At 39.6% G+C, this 9,767-nt stretch overlaps 1 pseudogene; it reads right to left on the bottom strand.

The window, feature by feature from the left end:
• Positions 1–7,812: 7,812 nt before the first annotated feature.
• On the bottom strand, positions 7,813–8,401 carry LOC102003085 (annotated as a pseudogene).
• Positions 8,402–9,767: the final 1,366 nt, after the last annotated feature.

The raw sequence follows: 9,767 nt of genomic DNA, 5'->3' as shown, positions 1-9,767 counted from the left end.
CAGCACAGGTGCCATAATTATGAAAGACCAAGAAGCAAAGACAAGGCCTCCACTTGGTGGAAGGAAATGAGTCAGACATATTCACAGGACAGAGGGGAATGGGCCTGTCTGGAGTGGACAGTGCATGGGGAGCAGGGAGAAGAGTAAGGATGGAGATGTCAGGAGGGAAGTAGAGGTGAAAAGCCCTGAAGCCGTTGTGAGAACTATATACAGTGTCATGGAAAAAGCACCGAACTGAATCAAGAAATTTTGTTCTATGCTTTTGTCTTCCCCTTGCTTGCTTTCACACTGACAAAGGAAATGTACCTCTCTGACTGCAGTTTCCTCATGCTTGAAGTGAGCTATACCCAGAGTTAGTGCTACAACTCTAAGATCTTGGCAAGAGAGACTCCTGAGAAGTTATGGCAAGGAAGCGGCATGCATATTGGCAGGTTCTGATGACAGCATCTAAAAATGGGCTTGAGGGTAGCCAAGTTAAAATTTGCAATAGTTAACTAATTACTAGAGGATGAGGTGCTGGAACAAGAGGCTAACAAAGGAGATGGAAATGTATGGAACATTTGAAGGCATTATCAATCAATCAATCCATCAATCAACCAAGACACAAAGACTTCTAGAGCCACTGACTCAAACAAAATACCATCATTTTGAACGACATATTAAAGCGTAGTTAGAAAAAAACTGCATCAAAGACCAAGACAATAGTGAATACAAATGAAAGAGCTGTAGATGCCGTGTTAGTTTCTGCACTAAGTACTGCTAGAGTCTGAATTTCCATACTCACCCATTCCTCGCCACCCCCAGCTCATCTGAAGGTTACCGACACACCTGCTCCTCATGGGATCTTCACATCTGCACCTTCCTCCAGGTCACTTTAACTTTCCAAGACCAGTGGCTCTTTTGTTGAGACTTTTCTTCACTTCATTTCTCTAGTCTCACTGAAATCTGCCTGATTAATGTTTTTTCTTTCTCTTGTCTTTTCTTTTTTTTTACTTTAGTCTCTCTGAGACAATGATTTGTGATGCAGTTCAGGGTGGCACTGAACTCAGTTTGTAGCCCAGGCTGGCCTGGAACTAGCAGAGATCCTCCTGCCTCTGCCTCCAATGTGCTGGGATTAGAGGCATGTGCCACCATGCCCTGCTTAATGTTTTTCAAGGAAATAGTTTGATACTTAATAATGAATTCTAGATACTTGAACATTGTGACAATATTTGAAGTACTAGATCAATTTTCTTTTTTTTGGTACTGAGAATTGAACTTAGGACCTCATGCTTGCCAGGAAAACTTGATTCCACTGAGCTATATTCCCAGTCCTCAGTTTCCTTTTACTATGTACAAATTACCGCAAAGACGGTGGCTTAAAACAATCCCGCATATTAGCCATGCTTCCGTAGGTTGGAAGTCTGGCCAAGGTGTGGCTGAGTTCTCTACTCAGAATCTCACAAGGCTGACATCAAAGTGTTGGTCAAATGTTGAGTTCTCAGGGCTGGGGATTTAGCTCAGCGGCAAAGCGCCTGCCTGGCAAGCGCAAGGTCATGAGTTCGGTTCCTGGTACCGGAGAAAAACCAAAAAAAAAAAAAAAAATGTTGAGTTCTCATTTGAAAGATGTGGGGACAAAACCCCTTCCAAGCTCTTCAGGATAATGAACAAATTCAATGCCTTGCAATTGTAGGGTAAGTCCATATTCCCTGGCTGGTTATCAGGCAAGGAGTACTCTGACTCCTGCAAACCATATACATTCCTGGCCACACACCTTTCATCTTGAAAACCAGACATGGAAAAATCTCCCTCACTGCAAATTTTCAAGATCCAATCCTTTTGAATTCTTTGCTTCTGACTTCTCTGTTTTTAATCCCTGGACCCAGTTTTGAAAAATTTATATAATTACTTTAGTCCCACTTGAATAATCTCCCTTTTTCAAGTCACCTGTGCCATATAGAAGCCAAAAAAGTTAAATCCAGCCAAAAAAAGTTAAATCCTGGACAGTGTTCTTCCCTATCTGAGGTAATACTTTCCAAGAACCTCAGTAGATGCTACTGAACACTATATATAATATTTTCTTCTTATGTTTTGCAGCATTACCACATGGTGCCAGAGTTCATCTTTCCTATCGTATTTATATCCTAGTGCCTCCTTTGTATCATAGTCTTGCAATCTGAAGCCATTATTAAGTGAAATAAATATTATTTCAATACAAGCACGGTGATACCAAAACAGTCCACCTGATAACTGATGTGGTTAACAAGTTATTAATGGGAGGGTAATGTATACAGCATGGATACACCTGACATAGGGATGTTTCATGTCCCCACCAAGATGGAGTGGGATAATTCAAGATTTTATTACTCTACTCAGGATGGCATGCATCTTTAAACTTTATTTCTGTTTATTTCTGGGATTATCTATTAAATATTTTTAGATCACAATTGACCATGGGTTACTTAACACAGAAAATAAAATCTTGGATAACTGCAAATTACTGTATGCACAATTCCAAGGAACACACAGGTTATCAACATCAAAGGATAGAGAGTACTAAAGACCATCATAGAACTCTACCTATTATTGTTATATTATAGAACGGTGAGTGAAATTCAAAGCTGGTTTAGACATTGTCAGATAGTTCATTCATGGTCTGGTATTTTCAGGTGTTTGTTCATAAGATAAATTAGTATTTAAGAGTATGAGTTCTAGGTTCTGCTGTCCCTGGCAGAGTTTCACCTTTCCTACTCATTTGGTATGTGATCTTAATCAGGATCTATACAACTCCCTTAAATTTAGAGTCCTCACCAGCAAAATATGGGGGTAAACAGTACTTGCTCTATATACATGTTATAAAGATTAGATGAAATCATTCATGTAAACTTTTAGCACAAATCTGTAAATGCATAACTCATAAGAGACAGACTTTTTAAAAAGGAAACAGAAATTTCACTAATTTCTCCATAATTATGTAACTGCTAAGTGGAGAATTTGGAGTTCAATTTCAGTATTTTTGACTTCAGAACCCCAGGTTACTGGCTACTGTAGGTCCTTGTACAGCTTCCAGAAACAACTCACCAACATTACATACTTAATGATTCATTGGTTAACACAGAAGAGAACTTCTACCACCAATCTTCCGCCATTTTACCTGTATATGTTTACACTCCTTCCCTGTATGTGGGGTAAACCTTTTGAGGTAACTGTACCAGTCCTACTGGATCACAACCCTGCTCAACAATTCATGCCACACTCCTGGAATTGTAGCAGCTTTTCTGCATCTTCAAATGTTCCCACCCTAAAGGATCATTGTTATTAGCATACATACACGCTCATATATCTCCCACCCTAAAAGAAAAGCCTCCCTGGCCCCATGTCTACTTTTTATATTTCATTTCTTATCTACCTCAATAAGTAACATTGTCTTTCCCATTGACTAACCAGAAACATTAAAATCATAACTTAAGACCTCCCTACCCCTCACACTGTATATATTTCACCAGCATATTCTGGAAGCTGTAACGAAATAGAAACAAAATCTGACCACTCCCACGCGCCCCCCCCCCATCATCACCACCTCAGTCCAGGAATTTCCCATCTCTAGTGAAGTCCAAAGCCCTTACTTGATTTTAAAGGTCTCTCATTACGTGACAACAAGCTCCTTCTCTTTTCTTCTTTTTGGTAGCGGAAATCAAACTCAGGTCCTTGCACTTGCCAAGCAAGGCACTGTGCCGCTGAGCTCTCTTCCCGGCCCTCCTTTGCTAGCCACATCTCCAACCACACTGTTTCCTTCATTCATTCACCCCAGCTTCCTTCATGTCCCTCAACACAAGGCAAGTTTCCACCTCACAGTCTTTATGTTTCCTGTCCCCTGAAGGAAATCTGCCAGAAATCAGTACAGATCCCTCCTCTCACTACACTTAGATCTCTCCTCAGCTGTGTCTCCTCGGAAAGTCCTTTCTAGAACCATCTTCACCATTCTTTAACACAGGTATCTTCCTCATTTCTGTGTCACATACTGTTTTCTTATGTACTTATTTCTTGACTTACTGCCATTACTCTACCTGAAGGGAAGCTCCCCGGAGCAGGGGAATTTTTGCTTTGTTTGATGATCTACTGTTTTTGTCTAACATAGTGCTTGGAACATAATAAATAGCCCAAAATATTTGTAATGCAAATAATTTAAGTGTTGCTCTTTTATCCCCAAGTTGTCTGTGCACCCCTCATTCACAGGTGTTTAACCTGTAGGATGTAGCAGGTTTGCACAAGTTGCTGGGTATAGAAAAGTACACAAGATGGGCTGGAGAGATAGCTCAGAGCACAGCACCTGCCTGGCAAGCGCGAGGTCCTGAATCTGATTCCTGCTGGCAAAAAAAGAAAAAGAACAAAGAGTACACAAGATACACATTGCTCCTGTCCTTTTACAGTGTAAGCACGAGTCAATGACAGAGGCTGGGAAACTCCAATATATGTGCTATAATGTGCAAAGTGTCCAGTGTGATTTAGGAGCACAAAATGGCCATTATTTCTTTCTTTGCATCAAGTCATGGTGTGTGCTACCAAATTCAATAAGGAAAAAGTAGCAATTCAGTAAGTAGTCATGAAGCATGTACCATGTTCACGTAGGCAAATAACCCAGGATACCTTTACTCTAGGGATGTGTAATTTTGTGGAAAAGGTAAGACCTATACATAATTAAAATACAAAACAATAAATTAAAAATGTACTTTAAGAATGAAAGTGCTGTGAAGGTGGAGAAGTTGAGGATGACCAATTATTAACTGACTAATGGAATTTACCACATATGTAAATGGAGAAAAACCTAATTACTAAATCTGGCATGAACTTCAAATAACTTTTTAAAATACCTAGCAATCCCTGGAGACTTAAAGGGGAAAAAAGTTCAAAAAGGAAGTCAGGAATATAAACAAGAAAATTAAGGAAAAAGTGATACAAAAGCTTTGTCTCTTCTCTACTGAGCCCAAAGGCCAAATTTCAATAAGGACTAAGAGTAGATGTGTCATCTTGTTTACAGTTTAAGCAAAACTAAAGAGTAAGCTATGAGCCTTCAGCCATAACTATCAATGATAAAGTCCCAGGTTATATGGACATTCTGATGACAGACAACCCTAGAGCCAAGTCATTTTTCATTTGTACATTTTCCAACAAAACATATGCAAAGAATCAAAAATAAATAAATGTCTGATGCATTCTTTACAGTTGGTTAGCATGTTTTGGGGACTCAGTATCTCAATTATCATTCCTCATCTCTCAGAAATGTGAGCCTTAGAAACCTACCCAAATTTAGTAAAATAAAACTTTCGCTCTCACTGTATAAAACTGCTTGGAAGATTTTAGCAGGAAAATTTTCTTCATTTCAGAAACCATTACATAAAACTATAATAGGATCTCAGTCTGATTCCTTATAACATAGTGCCATCTAGAGATTAAAGCTGATGTTGCTACAAGCTACATTAACCACCGCTAGCTTCTAAATTATAACACTCCATTTTATAGCTAATAAGCTTAGTAGGGTAAGTTGTTTCCATTAAGTTACATTGGTGTGGAATTCCCTTTTAATAAATTAATGACTACTTACATGAATGAATTTATATCCAGTGCACTGACGTCTGCTGCCTGTCTGTGTGACGTGGTGGTATTGTTCCATGCATACATGTGCTAAAAAGGTGTACAAATTTAGTGATATACTATGCCACTGAGGGAAGTTACACAGGGATATAAGAATATTAATTCTAGGTTTTCTTAAGGCATGCAATTGAACTCTTATAAAGAAGCATGGGAATTTTCAATTATGAGAATGAAACATTTAGCCAATACCTAGTCCGAATGAGGCATTGTATTTACTGTGTGTATAAGTTTCCTAAGTCCACCAAAACAGAGTTGCTCTAATTTGGCAGCTTAAAAGAACAGAAATGTACTCACACACAGTTCTGAAGTCAGGGTCCCAGCTGACTTCTCTCTCTGTGGGGGTGGTAGTGGAGATGCCTTCCTTGTCTCCTAAAGCTTGTGGCCCCAGCTGGAAACCTGTCCTCCTTGGCTTGTGGCCCCATCTTCTCCGTCTCTGCCTCTGTCTTCTTATCACATCCTCTGTGTGTCTGGCTGTGGCTGCATCGCTCCAACCTCTGCTTCTGTCTTCACCTGTGTTCTTTCCACCTGCATCTCGCTCTTCCGCAAGCCTGTCCTCTGTGTGCCTTGTAAGGACACTTGTCATTGGATTCAGGACCCACCTGAATAATCCAGGTTGATCTTGTCACTTTAAAACCCTTAAATTAATTACTTCTGTAAAGACGCTTTTCCAAAGTAAGGTAAATTCACAAGTTCTAGAGATTTAGTGTGAAGTTAATTTTGCAAAGGAGGCCAGGGATGAGAGTCAACTCTATACTATGATCTTTAAAATGCAGGAAGTTACATGTCTATATTTGTTTATCTGAGTATGCAAATTGAAGATATCAGTATGTAATACAACAACCATTGTTAATTTCCTATCACCTTGTCTGAAATTCTGTATTGCTTGTAGTGTTTTTGTATTATTTTCTAAATGTATGTGTGTTTGTTAAGATGTTTTTGTTCTTTTATCTTTAAAATTAAAAAATGCAGGAAGGTGAATGTGTGTGTATGTTATATGCATGAGATGTGATAAAAATATAGTGAATGTTTAAATAGTTAAAAGTTTATCACAGTAAAAGATGCATTGCCATTAATTCCCTCAAAACATTCCCTGCTCATTGCAAGCACTCTTACTTTTGCCATTGTCTGAAGCAGTTCTGGGAGGGTGTGTATTATATTAGGTGTGTCTTTAGTTGTGCTGTCATGGCTAACTTGATGTCCTGAATCAATCAAAGACGTTTACCTTTCATGGCCATGTTGGCTTTGGGAAAGAGCCAGAAGTCACATGGTGCTAGATCTAGTGAATAACGGTGAACAAGGACATACCATAATGTTTTATTTGACAGGAGTTTATGAACATTTGGAATAATACAGGATAGCAAGGCAGGCATGAAACAATATTCACAAATGAGGACTTCCAAAAACTTTTTCAAAAAATGTCAGAATGATGGGTTAAACATGTTCGGAGAGGGGGTGTATTTTGAAGGGGATTAGTGGCAATATGTCTTATTGTAATAAATGTTTTAAAATTGATATATAAACTTTAAACATATTTCTGATCACCTCATAAGAAAAACAACATGGTTTCCCCATCACAAAGTTTATAGCATCATTGAAACAAAAAGTTTATCAACATGGATACACACCCTCCCAGACAGTGTTCCTAAATGTGGCAGTCTGGATATTTAGGGCTGGGTCATTCTGTGTGGTGATGAAGCAGCTGTCCTGTGCATGCTAGAATATTTAGTGGCATCTCTGGCTCTATTTATTGGATGCATAGCGTCCTTCTCACTTATGACTACTCAAGACATTGCTAAATGTCTTCTCGGGGACAAAGTCGTACCCAATAAGGACCAGCAATCTTGATTATTATAAGCAAATAAAGTAGGAAGTCAGAGGAGGAAGGAACTAAAATGAACCAGGGTAGGGGAGCAGGGATGGGAGGGAGGTTGCACAGAGGGGATAGGAATGGGAAAAAAAGGAATCAAGGCATATCATATGCAAATATAAATTCTGTATACTGAGTGTGATCACTACGTACACCTAAGTTGTACCAATAAACTTTTTTTGAGTTCAAATGCACTTTATTTTTAGACAACCTACATGACATGTTTTTTCCCTAAAAAACAATGCCTCCACTCCAAGTAAAACACAGTCAAAATAAACAAAGCGTTCAAGGTTCAAGATGACATCAGTCCTATTTGTCTAAAATCCGGGTGTTGTGTGGATGACAAGCAGCAGCCAGTTATGATAAGTGACAGATCCAAGGTAACCACTGAATCCATTAACATTTTTCCATTTCTAAATCATCCTTACAGAAAATCATAAATGAGGGACAGTAGTCCAGGAGAGCAACCATGCCGTCTGGATTCATGTTTGCACCGATAAAGAACTGATAGTTTTTGAAATTAGCAAGGATGTGCTTGATTTGTTCTGCAGCCCCGTCATAAATGGTTTTACTCTTTCTGGTCTTTGTTCTTCAAGTCTGCCTTTGATTGATTTCATGCAGTCTTTGATGTACTTCTTGCAGGCCTCTTTTGTGAAGCTGGTTTCCTGCAAGTTGGTGGTTCATGACAATGTCCACACCAGTGACCACTGTGCTTTCAGTGCCCCCGCCCTCTGGGCCTTCAGTAGAGGCCTTCCCACCAATGAGCAAGTCATCGATGTTACTCTCTGTTCTACTGAGCATCTTACCCTCTACCTCTAGGCACAGCCTGTCCGCGTTCTCCCGGATCTTGTAAATGTCCGAGAACCTTTCATCCCGGCTGATGAGGTCCCGGTAGATAATCATGGTGGCGGCTGAGGGAGAGGGCAGCCGTGCAAGCTTAGCAGCTGGTGGGAGCTCAGAGCGAGTGCAGTGCAGCCGGAACGGTGCTTGGGGGGTAGGGGAGAGTGGGCAGAAAAAAGATGTACCAATAAACTTAAATAAAACTATACAAAAGTTTCATGGAAGAAATGAGTATTGAAGTAGTGACCCAAAGGTAAGCAGAAACACTGAAACGACACCCAGGATTTGGAGGCAGATTTGTTTACATCAACAGGCATTGATCAGGATCATTCCCAAAGTATCAGGCCCTGATCTCTGGTGGTCCAAGGCTTTCATGGGATAAGCAAGCAGGAAGAACAGAGGCAGAATCGCTTGTCAGTGGGGGTTGGTTTACACAATGTGCATCCTAGTGACCAAGTGTTTCTAAGACAGAAGCAACCCGAACTGGAATAGGAACTGTTACCTGGGCCACTCACAAACCAAAGTATACTGGCTGGAGCAGGGTGCATTTTCTGCCACAGTGACAGATGAAAATCAGCACTTGAAATTGTGGAGATGATAATGGAAAGCACTGTCTACCTCTAACACACTCTTGCTGAGAGGTACTATGAACCTGTCAAGACCAAAGGCCTGATCTTTACTGACCTTTATGTGCCAAGTTCCCAACATGGTCCTTGGCACAGAGAAACGCTTACAAACTCCTGCTGAGTGAGTTAGTCAGTGAGGTTAGATTTCTAGAATGGTGCTAGATTGTGAAAGATCTTCAATGACAAAACAAGCAATCTGAAAGCAATTTTGTTGGCTAAGGAGATATTCGGAAGGATTTTGAGTAGGAAGATGAACTGAGTAAAGAAAGTAGTGGCATACCAAAAAATTGGAGAGACCAGAAAAAAGTTCAAGAAAAATCAGCAACAAAATTATTAAAATAAATCTTGCTTTGAAGTAAAGAGTTCTGGTACCAAGCTAATGACAATGGGAATTTGAATGAAGTGTCAATGATGAGAAGAAAATCTATGACTTTCCCATTATTGGATTTAGCAGGGAAGGAGGCAGGCATAAAGGTAAACTGTAAAGTAAGAGTGCCTAGGAAAACAATTTGTACATGTGAGAAAAATAAGGAAGACCAGAGAGGAAAGAAAATGGATCTGAGGTAAGGGTACAAATGCTCATCACTGGGATGCAGGACACATTATTTTTAGGTTAATTTTAGATCATCTTCAAAAAGTAATCATAGGTTAAAAAAAGGATAGGTAAGTGTAAAAAATAATTCGTGGTCAAATTTAGGAATTGCGTACTAGATATTCATCCCACAGACATTCATACATCCTTCGGGTCACTAAAGGAGGTCATGTTGCAAAGATTTTGAAGCAGATAATCTGAACTCAAAATG

This window comes from Chinchilla lanigera, unplaced genomic scaffold (assembly GCF_000276665.1).
Source record: "Chinchilla lanigera isolate Chin_1 unplaced genomic scaffold, ChiLan1.0 scaffold00003, whole genome shotgun sequence".
Taxonomy (NCBI): Eukaryota; Metazoa; Chordata; class Mammalia; order Rodentia; family Chinchillidae; genus Chinchilla; species Chinchilla lanigera.
Note: the sequence above shows the minus strand (reverse complement) of the source record. Positions and strands in the feature narration are given on the sequence as shown.